Source organism: Gorilla gorilla, chromosome 5, assembly GCF_029281585.2.
Source record: "Gorilla gorilla gorilla isolate KB3781 chromosome 5, NHGRI_mGorGor1-v2.1_pri, whole genome shotgun sequence".
Classification (NCBI taxonomy): Eukaryota; Metazoa; Chordata; class Mammalia; order Primates; family Hominidae; genus Gorilla; species Gorilla gorilla.
The window spans coordinates 110,026,336-110,040,000 of NC_073229.2; the positions used below are offsets into that span (position 1 = coordinate 110,026,336).

At 41.8% G+C, this 13,665-nt stretch overlaps 1 pseudogene; it reads left to right on the forward strand.

Moving 5' to 3' along the window:
• The first annotated feature begins 11,938 nt into the window (after window positions 1-11,938).
• Window positions 11,939-13,665, forward strand: part of LOC101152396 (ras-related C3 botulinum toxin substrate 1-like) — a 44,735-nt pseudogene continuing 43,008 nt past the window's right edge.

The following is a 13,665-nucleotide window of genomic DNA, read 5'->3' on the forward strand; positions in this document are numbered from 1 at the left end:
CTAGGAAAATGAAATCTCCGAATCCCTTGCACTTCCTGGATGAGGCAACACCCCACCCTTCTTCAGCTCACTCTCTGTGGGCTGCACCCACTGTCCAACCAGTTCCAATGAGATGAACCAGGTAACTCGGTTGGAAATGCAGAAATCACCCATTTTCTGCATTGATTTTGCTGGGAGCTGTAGACTGGAGCTGTTCCTATTCTGCCATCTCTGAAGCAACTCCAAGAAAGAGGTTTATTGGACTTAAAGTTCCACATGGCTGGGGAAGCCTCACAATCATGGTGGAAGGTGAAAGGCACCTCTCACATGGCAGCAGACAAGAGATATTGTGCAGGGAAACTCCCACTTATAATAATCATCAGATCTCGAGAGACTTACTTACTATCATGAGAACAGGATGGGAGAGGCCTTCCCCCATGATTCAATTACCTCCCACCTGGATCCTTTCACAATATGTGGAAATTCAAGATGAGATGTGGGTGGGGACATAGCCAAATCATATCATATGGCCAGACTTATTCTTTTTTTTTTAATTATACTTTAAGTTTTAGGGTACATGTGCACAATGTGCAGGTTAGTTACATATGTATACTTGTGCCATGTTGGTGTGCTGCACCCATTAACTCATCATTTAATATTCGGCGTATCTCCTAATGCTATCCCTCCCCCATGCCACCACCCCGCAACTGGCCTCGGTGTGTGATGTTCCCTTTCCTGTGTCCGTGTGTTCCCATTGTTCAATTCCCACCTATGAGTGAGAACATGTGGTGTTTGGTTTTTTATCCTTGTGATAGTTTGCTTAGAATGGTTTCCAGCTTCATCCATGTCCCTACAAAGGAGATGAACTCATCATTTTTTATGGCTGCATAGTATTCCATGGTGTATATGTGCCACATTTTCTTAATTCAGTCTGTCATTGTTGGACATTTGGGTTGGTTCCAAGTCTTTGCTACTGTAAATAGTTCTGCAATAAACATACATGTGCGTGTGTCTTTATAGTAGCATGATGTATAATCCTTTGGGTATATATCCAGTAATGGGATGGCTGGGTCAAATGGTATTTCTAGTTCTAGATCCCTGAGGTATTGCCACACTGACTTCCACAATGGTTGAACTAGTTTACAGTCCCACCAACAGTGTAAAAGTGTTCCTATTTCTCCACATTCTCTCCAGCACCTGTTGTTTCCTGACTTTTTAATGATTGCCATTCTAACTGGTGTGAGATGGTATCTCATTGTGGCTTTGATTTGCATTTCTCTGATGGCCAGTGATGGTGAGCATTTTTTCATGTGTTTTTTGGCTGCATAAATGTCTTCTTTTGAGAAGTGTCTGTTCATGTCCTTCACCTACTTTTTGATGGGGTTGTTTATTTTTTTCTTGTAAATTTTTTGGAGTTCATTGTAGATTCTGGATATTAGCCCTTTGTCAGATGAGTAGGTGGCAAAAATTTTCTCCCATTTTGTAGGTTTCCTGTTCACTCTGATGGTAGTTTCTTTTGCTGTGCAGAAGCTCTTTAGTTTAATTGGATCCCATTTGTCAATTTTGGCTTTTGTTGCCATTGCTTTTGGTGTTTTAGACATGAAGTCCTTGCTCATGCCTATGTCCTGAATGGTAATGCCTAGGTTTTCTTCTAGGGTTTTTATGGTTTTAGGTCTAATGTTTAAGTCTTTAATCCATCTTGAATTAATTTTTGTATAAGGTGTAAGGAAGGGATCCAGTTTCAGCTTTCTAAATATGGCTAGCCAGTTTTCCCAGCACAATTTATTAAATAGGGGATCCTTTCCCCATTGGTTGTTTTTCTCAGGTTTGTCAAAGATCAGATAATTGTAGATGTGCGGCATTATTTCTGAGGGCTCTGTTCTGTTCCATTGATCTACATCTCTGTTTTGGTACCAGTACCATGCTGTTTTTGTTACTGTAGCCTTGTAGTATAGTTTGAAGTCAGGTAGCGTGATGCCTCCAGCTTTGTTCTTTTGGCTTAGGACTGACTTGGCAATGCAGGCTCTTTTTTGGTTCCATATGAACTTTTAAGTAGTTTTCTCCAATTCTGTGAAGAAAGTCATTGGTAGCTTGATGGGGATGGCATTGAATCTATAAATTACCTTGGGCAGTATGGCCATTTTCACAATATTGATTCTTCCTACCCATGAGCATGGAATGTTCTTCCATTTGTTTGTATCCTCTTTTATTTCATTGAGCAGTGGTCTGTAGTTCTCCTTGAAGAGGTCCTTCACATCCCTTGTAAGTTGGATTCCTAGGTATTTTATTCTCTTTGAAGCAATTGTGAATGGGAGTTCACTCATGATTTGGCTCTCTGTTTGTCTGTTATTGGTGTATAAGAATGCTTGTGATTTTTGTACATTGATTTTGTATCCTGAGACTTTGCTGAAGTTGCTTATCAGCTTAAGGAGATTTTGGGCTGAGACAATGGGGTTTTCTAGATATACAATCATGTCATCTGCAAACACGGATAATTTGACTTCCTCTTTTCCTAATTGAATACCCTTTATTTCCTTCTCCTGCCTAATTGCCCTGGCCAAAACTTCCAACACTATGTTGAATAGGAGTGGTGAGAGAGGGCATCCCTGTCTTGTGCCAGTTTTCAAAGGGAATGCTTCCAGTTTTTGTCCATTCAGTATGATATTGGCTGTGGGTTTGTCATAGATAGCTCTTATTATTTTCAGATATGTTCCATCAATACTTAGTTTATTGAGAGTTTTTAGCATGAAGCGTTGCTGAATTTTGTCAAAGGCCTTTTCTGCATCTATTGAGATAATCATGTGGTTTTTGTCTTTGGTTCTGTTTATATGCTGGATTACACTTGTTGATTTGCTTATATTGAACCAGCCTTGCATCCCAGGGATGAAGCCCACTTGATCATGGTGGATAAGCTTTTTGATGTGCTGCTGTATTTGGTTTGCCAGTATTTTATTGAGGCTTTTTGCATCAATGTTTATCAAGGATATTGGTCTAAAATTCCCTTTTTTGGTTGTGTCTCTGCCAGGTTTTGGTATCAGGATGATGCTGGCCTCATAAAATGAGTTAGGGAGGATTCCCTCTTTTTCTATTGATTGGAATAGTTTCAGAAGGAATGGTACCAGTTCCTCCTTGTACCTCTGGTAGAATTCGGCTGTGAATCCATCTGGTCCTGGACTCTTTTTGGTTGGTAAGCTATTGATTATTGCCACAATTTCAGATCCTGTTACTGGTGTATTCAGAGATTCAACTTCTTCCTGGTTTAGTCTTGGGAGGGTGTATGTGTCGAGGAATTTATCCATTTCTTCTAGATTTTCTAGTTTATTCGCGTAGAGGTCTTTATATTATTCTCTGATGGTAGTTTGTATTTCTGTGGGATCGGTGGTTATATCCCCTTTATCATTTTTTATTGCGTCTATTTGAGTCTTCTTTCTTTTCTTCTTTATTTGTCTTGCTAGCAGTCTATCAATTTTGTTGATACTTTCAAAAAACCGGCTGCTGGATTCATTAATTTTTTGAAGAGTATCTTTGTGTTTCTATATCCTTCAGTTCTGCTCTGATTTTAGTTATTTCTTGCCTTCTGCTAGCTTTTGAATGTGTTTGCTCTTGCTTTTCTAGTTCTTTTAATTGTCATGTTAGTGTGTCAATTTTGGATCTTTCCTGCTTTCTCTTGTGGGCATTTAGTGCTATAAATTTCCCTCTACACACTGCTTTGAATGTGTCCCAGAGATTCTGGTATGTTGTGTCTTGGTTCTCATTGGTTTCAAAGAACATCTGTATTTTTGCCTTCATTTCGTTATGTACCCAGTAGTCATTCAGGTGCATTTTGTTCAGTTTCCATGTAGTTGAGCGGTTTTGAGTGAGTTTCTTAATCCTGAGTTCTGGTTTGATTGCACTGTGGTCTGAGAGACAGTTTGTTATAATTTCTGATCTTTTACATTTGCTGAGGAGAGCTTTACTTCCAACTATGTGGTGAATTTTGGAATAGGTGTGGTGTGGTGCTGAGAAAAATGTATATTCTGTTGATTTGGGGTGGAGAATTCTGTAGATGTCTATTAGGTCCGCTTGGTGCAGAGCTGCGTTGCATTCCTAGGTATCCTTGTTAACTTTCTGTCTCATTGTTCTGTCTAATGCTGACAGTGGGGTGTTAAAGTCTCCCATTATTATTGTGTGGGAGTCTAAGTCTCTTTGTATGTCACTCAGGACTTGCTTTATGAATCTGGGTGGTCCTGTATTGGCTGCATTTATATTTAGGATAGTTAGCTCTTCTTGTTGAATTTATCCCTTTACCATTATGTAATGGCCTTCTTTGTCTCTTTTGATCTTTGTTTGTTTAAAGTCTGTTTTATCAGAGACTAGGATTGCAACCGCTGCCTTTTTTTGTTTTCCATTTGCGTGGTAGATCTGCCTCCATCCTTTTATTTTGAGCCTATATGTGTCTCTGCACATGAGATGGGTTTCCTGAATACAGCACAATGATGGGTCTTGATTCTTTATCCAATTTGCCAGTCTGTGTCTTTTAATTGGAGCCTTTAGTCCATTTACATTTAAAGTTAATATTGTTATGTGTGAATTTGATCCTGTCAGTATGATGTTAGCTGGTTATTTTGCTCAATAGTTGATGCAGTTTCTTCCTAGCCTCGCTGGTCTTTACAATTTGGTATGATTTTTCAGTGGCTGGTACCAGTTGTTCCTTTCCATGTTTAGTGCTTCCTTCAGGAGCTCTTTTAGGGCAGGCCTGGTTGTGACAAAATCTCTCAGCATTTGCTTGTCTGTAAAGTATTTTATTTCTCTTTCACTTATGAAGCTGAGTTTGGCTGCATATGACATTCTGGGTTGAAAATTCTTTTGTTTAAGAATGTTGAATATTGGCCCCCACTTTCTTCTGCTTTGTTGAGTTTCTGCTGAGAGATCCGCTGTTAGTCTGATGGATTTCCCTTTGTGGGTAGCCCGTGCTTTCTCTCTGGCTGTCCTTAATATTTTTTCCTTCATTTCAACTTTGGTGAATCTGACAATTATGTGTCTTGGAGTTGCTCTTCTTGAGGAGTATCTTTGTGGCATTCTCTGTATTTCCTGAATCTGAATGTTGGCCTGCCTTGCTAGATTGGGGAAGTTCTCCTGGATAATATCCTGCAGAGTGTTTTCCAACTTGGTTCCATTCTCCCCGTCACTTTCAGGTACACCAATCAGACATAGATTTGGTCTTTTTACATAGTCCGCTATTTCTTGGAGGCTTTGTCATTTCTTTTTATTCTTTTTTCTCTAAACTTCCCTTCTCACTTCATTTCATTCATTTCATCTTCCATCACTGATACCCTTTCTTCCAGTTGATTGCTTTGGCTCCTGAGGCTTCAGCATTCTTCACATAGTTCTTGAGCCTTGGCTTTCATGTCCATCAGCTCCTTTAAGCCCTTCTCTGTATTGGTTATTCTAGTTATAAGTTCGTCTAAATTTTTTCAAAGTTTTCAACTTCTTTGCCTTTGGTTTGAATTTCCTCTTGTAGCTCGGAGTAGTTTGATCATCTGAAGCCTTCTTCTCTCAACTCATCAAAGTCATTCTCCGTCCAGCTTTGTTCCGTTGCTGGTGAGGAGCTGCGTTCCTTTGGAGGAGGAGAGGCACTCTGCTTTTTAGAGTTTCCAGTTTTTCTGCTCTGTTTTTTCCCCATCTTTGTGGGTTTGTCTAGTTTTGGTCTTTGATGATGGTGATATGCAGATGGGTTTTTGGTGTGGATGTCCTTTCTGTTTGTTATTTTTCCTTCTAACAGACAAGACCCTCAGCTGCAGGTCTGTTGGAGTTTTCTAGAGTTCCACTCTAGACCCTGTTTGCCTGGGTACCAGCAGCAGTGGCTGAAGAACAGCAGATTTTCCTGAACCGCGAATGCTGCTCTCTGATCGTTCCTCTGGAAATTTTGTCTCAGAGGACTACCCAGCCATGTGAGGTTTCAGTGTGCCCCTACTGGGGGATGCGTCCCATTTAGGCTGCTTGGAGGTCAGGGTCAGGGAACCACTTAAGGAGGTAGTCTGCCCATTCTCAGATCTCCAGCTGCGTGCTTGGAGAACCACTGCTCTCTTCAAAGCTGTCAGACAGGGACATTTAAGTCTGCAGAGGTTACTGCTGTCTTTTTGTTTGTGCCCTGACCCCAGAGGTGGAGGCTACAGAGGCAGTCAGGCCTCCTTGAGCTGTGGTGGGCTCCACCCAGTTCGAGCTTCCCAGCTGCTCTGTTTACCGAAGCAAGCCTGGGCAATGGCGGGCAGCCCTCCCCCGGCCTCACTGCCACCTTGCAGTTTGATCTCAGACTGCTGTGCTAGCGATCAGAGAGACTCTGTGGGCATAGGACCCTCTAAGCCAGTTGCGGGATATAATCTCCTGGTGCGCCATTTTTTAAGCCCGTCGGAAAAGCGCAGTATTGGGGTGGGAGTGACCTGATTTTCCAGGTGCTGTCTGTCACACCTTTCTTTGACTAGGAAAGGGAACTCCCTGACCACTTTCACTTCCCGAGTGAGGCAATGTCTCGCCGTCCTTCAGCTCGCACATGGTGCACTGCACCCACTGTCCTGCACCCACTGTCTGGCACTCCCTAGTGAAATGAACCCAGTACTTCAGATGGAAATGCAGAAATCACCTGTTTTCTGTGTCGCTCTCGCTGGGAGCTGTAGACCGGAGCTGTTCCTATTCGACCATCTTGGCTCCATCCCCCGATTCTGTCGGGGACACCCTTCTGTTGTGTCTACAACAGAGCTTGTTGTTTCCTTAAGTTTCAGCTGTGAATAGACTGGTCAGCCTCTGAAGTGACCAGAGCAGGGCTTTCACCCTCAGCAGCAGCTTGGTCTCATCTCGGGATCAGCCAGGTTGGGTGATCTGGGTCCTGCTAGCTGGTTCACTTTTCCTGAGCTGCTGGTTTTAGCTGACTGTGGTGGATCCAAGACACAACACCTGCAACTTTAACAGCAGTGGGAGTGGACAAGGTTAAAATATAGGGCCCATCCTATGTGGATCCTAGAGAAATTAGATTCTACTTTTTAACCTGAACAGAGTCACCAGATTTAAAGGGATGTTAGGCTTACACGCATTTTCATGTACCTAATTATGAACACTTTGTATGGCTATTCCTAAAGCCTGCATTTGGTTTCTTAAGGCTAATTTCCCTAGTTCCTGGTGGTCACCTTTAATTTGACCTATGATTTGGGGGTGGCTGACCGAACAAAATCTTATAGAGCAAATACCCAGTTTGTTTGGTGGGGGTGCACTTGACTCGGAAGAGGACCATAGGCAAAAACCTGATGCTATCTCTAATGAATTTCCTGGCAATATTTCTTCAGTAGCTGCTTGAGTGTCCAGTTCATGCATTCTACCTTTTCCTGAACTTTGCAGCAGACAGGCTGTATGTAACTTTCATTTTATTTTTAACAGTCTTGTTAAATTTTGCACTGTTTCAGCTACAAATGCTGGCCCATTGTCTGAATATAAAGTTAGAGGCAGTCCAAACCTGGGGATAATGTTTTTTAACCATACTTTAGTCACTTCTTGTACTTTTTCTGTCCTGGTGGGGAAAGATTCAACCTGCCCTGAAAAGGTGCAATCAAGCACTAGCATGTACCAGTAGGTGGCACGGGGCAGTTCTGTAAAGTCTATAAGCAAGTTTTCACAAGGCATGGCTCCTTCTCCTGTTCAGCTTCCCAGAGGAGGGGTTCTTTTTCTCCTCTTTTGTAACTCCATCTAGTGGCTTAGCCATCAGTGAGAAATTGGAATCCAGATATAGTAGAATCCTGCTGCTTTTAACTTCTAATGTGACTGTGGGCTCCTGAAAGCCTAATGAGAAGGTGCTCGGTCTGTCCAAGTCCTTACATCCTTCAGCTTCTGCCAGCCTGATCAGATCAGTATTTGGTTCCTCCAAGGTGTGGCAGCCCTTGGCCAATGGCCTCTTTGTCTCGCGGCCTTGGCCATTTCCCTCATTGCCTTCTGAACATTCATCCTTCCAGTGTCCTTTCTTTTTTCATCTCACACATTAATCTCTTTCTAGCCTTGTCCAGCTCTTGAATCCTTGCCTAACTTGACTTCTTCCACCTCTATGTCTGTGTCCGCTGTGTTCTTTCACATTGCTAATCTCTCTTTCTATAATAGCTGTTGCCAACAATTGACCTTTTTCTTAAGCCTTCAATTTACTTTCCTTTTTCCTTCCTGAGTTCTCCTGCTCCTGCAGCCAGCCAGTGGGGTTGGGCAATGGCATGGGCCCTGCCCCTGCACACTGCCATCTGTCTCTCCTGTTTCTTTCTGATTTCCCTTTTACTTTCTTCTTTCCTTTCTCACACTTACTCTTACTTTCTCCTTTCCTTCTTCCTTGCTCTTCTCCTGGCGTTGGTTCCCGGGCCCCTCTTTTTCCAGATAAAGCTGGGCTGGGGAGATGGACTTAACCCTTGGCATGCCTAGCTGCTGTGCTTGTTGCTTTTGCTGTTTCCCATTTTGTTCCCTGGTCACAGTTAACATACACCTTTGTGGCCACTTTTATAGACTGGGTGGTATTCATGCCTGCAACTTCTGCTTGATGTCACCCTGGGCTTGCCCTACAAATGAAGTATTTACCATATGCTGATGTTCAGCAGAGTTAAATGGGGTGTAAAGCTAGAATGCTTCACAGAGTACCTCATAAAACTGACTTAGGCTCTCATCAGCTCCCTGAAGCACTTCTGAAATCTTCCTTATATTAATTGCTTTCCTTCTACCAACTCTTAGCCCCTGCAGAAGTGCCTCTAGCTAACTCTGCAAATGCTGGAGCTGAGTTGCATCCTCTGGGTCCCAGTTGGGATCCTGGTCATCATAATAGATAAGTCCTCGCATCTTCCTGAGAGGCATTTGCATAGCTCGAGCACAGCCAGATCTGAGACGGCCCACTTGACTCTCTTGACTTCTTTCCCTGGCCTCTCGGGGCTCTGATCCTCCCTTTCGAGGTGAGATCTGGGGGGTGTTAGCTCCTGAATCTGTTTCCTGGGGGGGCTGTTGGTCTTGGTAAAAGGGGGGTAGGCTGGGACATATGGAGAAAGAATTTCTGTTACCTCTGGAAGCTCCAGAAAAACTGGCTTCTCTTGCTCTCTCTGGGATTCTCCCTTTAACTCTGTGTCTGCTGGCAAAGCTGCTCTTACTTTCACTTTTGGCTTTTTTGCTATAAGCCATTAAACATGGCTGGATCTATGCCAGTTTTGTCTGTATTATATTTAACCATGAGTCAACATAAAGGAATTTGATCTGGGTACACTGGCTGTCCTCTGACCCCTGCTACCACCTTAAATACATGGCCAATTTTTCCTTGTCTATAGTTCCTTCGGTCGGCCATCCAACACCAAAAGTGGGCCATTCTAATTCACAGAGAGTTCTCAACCTCTTAGGGGTTAACTTAACTGTATAATCCCCTGCAAAACCTTTCTTAAAGTTCCGTAACATGCACTCCAATAGAGTAAGTTTTGATGTTTTGATGACTTTCCTCCCATTCCTCCCATTACGACACAGCACATTCACTCTTGCACACTCACCCTTTCATTTTGGCCGATTACACCGTCTCCTATTATGGGATTTTTCGGATGCTGCTTGACTTTGGAGAGGTTCTTATTCCTACTACAACTCTGACCTGTAGGGCAGCTCCTATTAGCTGTATGCAGATTTCCACTAGTCTTAGTCAGCCCCACACTTTCTTGGAGCACACAGTCCACGTTAAAATCTGTGACTCCCCACTTTGCAGCTGATGAGCCTAATTAGGCCCCTCCATTCACACACTTTCACACACTTTTAGTTCTCATGTTTGCAATTGGGGTGGTGAGCCACTCTTGCCCCCTCTAGTTTTGCAGTTGGGGTGGCAAGCCACTCTCACCACCTCCAGTTCCCAGTTGGGGTGGCGAGCCACTCTTGTCACCTCTAATTCCCAGTTGGGGTGGCACGCCACTCTCACCACCTCCAGATTACTAGCTGACTTAGTGAGCCACTCTCGCGTCCTGTGTCGGTGGGGTGTGAGTTTCATCTGAATTGGTGAGTCACTCTCATCACCCCCAGCCCCTGTGGGTCAAACTATTAAGCACACCCCAGGAGGTGATCAGGCTCCCCTTCTGTCCAAGGGATGGGTCCTGCCTTAGGCCTCCAAAACCTTACCGCAGTTCCTGAAGCACGCTGTTTTTGAATTCATCCTGTAGCCTCTCTTTAGGTTCCATGGCACTGCTGGGTAGGGGCACTGGGTCAGGGGAGAGCTGATCTCCCTTTTGGGCTGAAGTCCTCCCGGTGGTACCTGGGGTCACAGGTTTCCTGAGGCCCGTGCTCCAACCCCACAGGCAAAGGAGACAGTAAGCCTGCTCTCTCCATTCGCTTCGTGGTCACCAAAAATGTTGTAAACTGAGGAATGGTGAGACCAATACCGAGTACAGGAGGATTTGTTTATTTTAGGAACATACTGGCTCAGAGGATTCACATCCAAAAGCTGATCCCTGAACAAAGACAGAGTGGGGTTTTTATAAGCGGCCTTACAGAAGCAAAATAAAAGCAGTAGCAAAATAAAAGCAGTTAATCATACAGTAATAGGTCACATAATCTATAGCATAACATTAACTTGTGACCTAGCCTGTGGCCTTGTAGCTGCATTAAAAGAAAAACAAGAGCTGGCTAAATACAGATATTTGTAAAACGTAATCATGCTAATCATGCTTAAGAAGCCTGGAAAAAGAGTAACATAAAAGAACCTGTCTTTCTCTTTATTTTCTTTCAACCTTGCTCTGGAAGGGAGGGGGTGTGTCTGCAGCCTATTTTTTTGGCCTTGGCTATTCCAACAGAGTTATCTTCTAACTGTCCTTGAAGTGAGCTGCTAGGCGAAGGAAAACTTGTTCTTTCTTTTTAACCTTTGCCTTGCCACATTCTGGGCCTTAGCTTTTACTTTTCTTGGAGTGAATAAATGCAGTACTTATTATTATTATTATTTTAAATTTCTGCCTCATGGCAACTACTATTTTTTCTGTATCTATGAATTTGACTACTCTAAACACCTCCTATAAGGGGAATCATAAAGTATTTGTCTCTTTGTAACTGGCTTACTTCACTTAGCATAATGTCCTCAAGGTGCATCCAAGTTGTAGCATGTATTAGCATTTACCTCCTTGAGGCTGAATAATATTCAATTGTATGCGTGTACCACATTTTGCTTATCCATTTAGTACTCAATAGACACTTGGGTTGTTTCTATGTTTTAGCTATTTAGAATAATGCTGCCATTAACATGGGGGTACAAATATCTCTCAAAATCCCTGCTTTCATTTTTTTGAGTATATAGCCAGAAATGGATTCACTGGATTACATGGTAACTCTGTTTTTGATTTTTCAAAGTTACTGCCATGCTGTTTTCCACAGTGGCTGTACTATTTTACTTTCTGAGCAGCAGTGCACAAGGGTTTCAACTTTTCCACTTCCTTACTAATATTTGTTATTTTCTTTTTCTTTTTAATATTAACAACCGTAATGGAAGTGAAGTGTTATCTTGCAGTTTTGACTTGCATTTCCCTAATGATTAATGACGTTGAATATCTTTGCTATTTGTATGTCTCCTTTGGAGAAATGTCCATGCAAATCCTTTGTCTATTTTTGAATAAGGTTATTTGTTTTCTTTTATTGCTGTTGAGTTTTAGGAGTTCTCTATATATTCTGGATATTAATCTCATATTAGATACACAAGTTGCAAATATTTCTTCTCATTGTGTACATTGCCCTTTTACTTTGTTAGTATAGTCTTTTGATTTAAAGACATTTAAAATTATTCTTGGGCAGTTTCCCTCAGCTTTGGCTGACGGAAGCTGCTGGGCTTCTGCTTCCAGCTGGAGGAGGGTGAGGCATTGCCAATAGTGGCCAGGCACCCAGTGCTGGTAGCCTGCATCTGTGCCCCACCCGCAGCACCCTGAGCCCACTATTTCTGCCGTAGCCAGCCCAACCAGAGGCCGAGATGTAGGCCATCAAGTATGTGGTGGTGGGAGATGGAGCTGTAGGGAAAACTTACCAACTCATCAGTGATCAGCTATACAACCTGGAGAATATATCCCTATTGTCTTTGACAATCACTATGCCAGTGTTATGTTAAATGGGAAACCGGTGAATCTGGGTGTATGAGATACAAATGGACAAGAAGATTACACAGGTGGACAGATTATGACTCCCACCCCCGTTCCTATCCACAAACAGATGTGTTCTTAATTTGCTTTTCCCTTGTGAGTCCTGCGTCATTAGAAAATGTCCATGCCAAGTGGTGTCCTGAAGTGCAGCACCATTGTCACAACACTCCCATCATCCTTGTGGGAACTAAACTTGATCTTAGGGAGAGAAATACAAGATTGAAACACTGAAGGAGAAGAAGCAGACTTCCATTACCTAACGGCAAGGTTTAGGTACTGTAAAATACCTGAAGTGTTCAGCCAGGCCTCAAGATAATGTTTGACGAAGCTATGCAAGCCATTTTCTCGTGACCTCCCTTGTAGAGGAAGAGAAAATGCCTGCTCTTGTCAATATCCGAGCCCCTTGTTCTTGGTCCTGTCACTGGAACTTTTGTTAAAAAACAGCAAAACAAAACAAAATAAAAAACAAAACAAAACAACAACAAGTAAAAACCCCAAAGCACAAAAATACCTGTGGAGCCTTTGCACCCAGTACCGAGTTTTTGTTACAAATTATTTTTTCCATAAAAGCATTTTGAATCAATCAGTAATTTTAAGGGTTTTCTTGTTGTAAATGTAGGAGTTTAGATTCACATTCTATTAAAATGTAGTCCTAAAGTTGAAAAAAAAAATTCAAGAATTTTGCCTATTTTTTCTTTAGTTTCCTGTGCTTTTGGTGTCATATCCAAGAAATTGTTGCCAAATCCAATGCCATGAAGCTTTTGTCTTATGGTTTTTTCTAAGAGTTTATAGTTTTAGGTGTTACATTTCAGTCTTTGATCAATTTTGAGTTTTTTTTTTATATGGTATTAGGTAAAAGTGCAACCTCATTCTTTTGCAAGTGGATATCCAGTTTTCTAAGCAGCATTTGTTGAAAAGACTGTCTTTTCTTTCTTGAATGGTCTTGGCACCCTTGTGAAAATCATTAGACCATAAATGCGAGAGTTTATTTCTGGGTTTCCTCTTCTATTTGATTGGTCTACATATCTATCTTTATGCCAATATTACAGTGTTTCTTTTTTCTTTTTCTTTTCTTTTTTTACTGACCCATTGGTAGACATACACTTTTAATTACCGTAGCTTTGTAGTAAGTTTTGAACTCAGGTAAATCCTCTGGGTTTGTTCTTCTACATGATTGTTTAGGCTATTCACAGCCCCTTGAAATTATTCATAAATTTTAGAATGCATTTTTCTATTTCTGCCAAAAAGTCATTGGGATTTTGACAGAGATTGTACTAAAATTGTAGATTGCTATGGTAGTATTGAGATCTTAACAATATTTAGTCTTCCAATTCATGAACATAGGATGTTGTTCCATTTATTTATATTTCCTTTAATTTCTTTGGAAATATTTTACAGTCCTTGACTTTCTTGGCTAAGTTAATTTTGAAGTACTTTATTCTTTTTGATGCTACTGGAAATAGAATTGTTTTCTTAATTTCCTTTTCAAATTGTTCATTGTTAGTGTATAGAATTTGTAACACACAGATTTTGGTGTGTTCTCTCTGTATTCTACTACTTT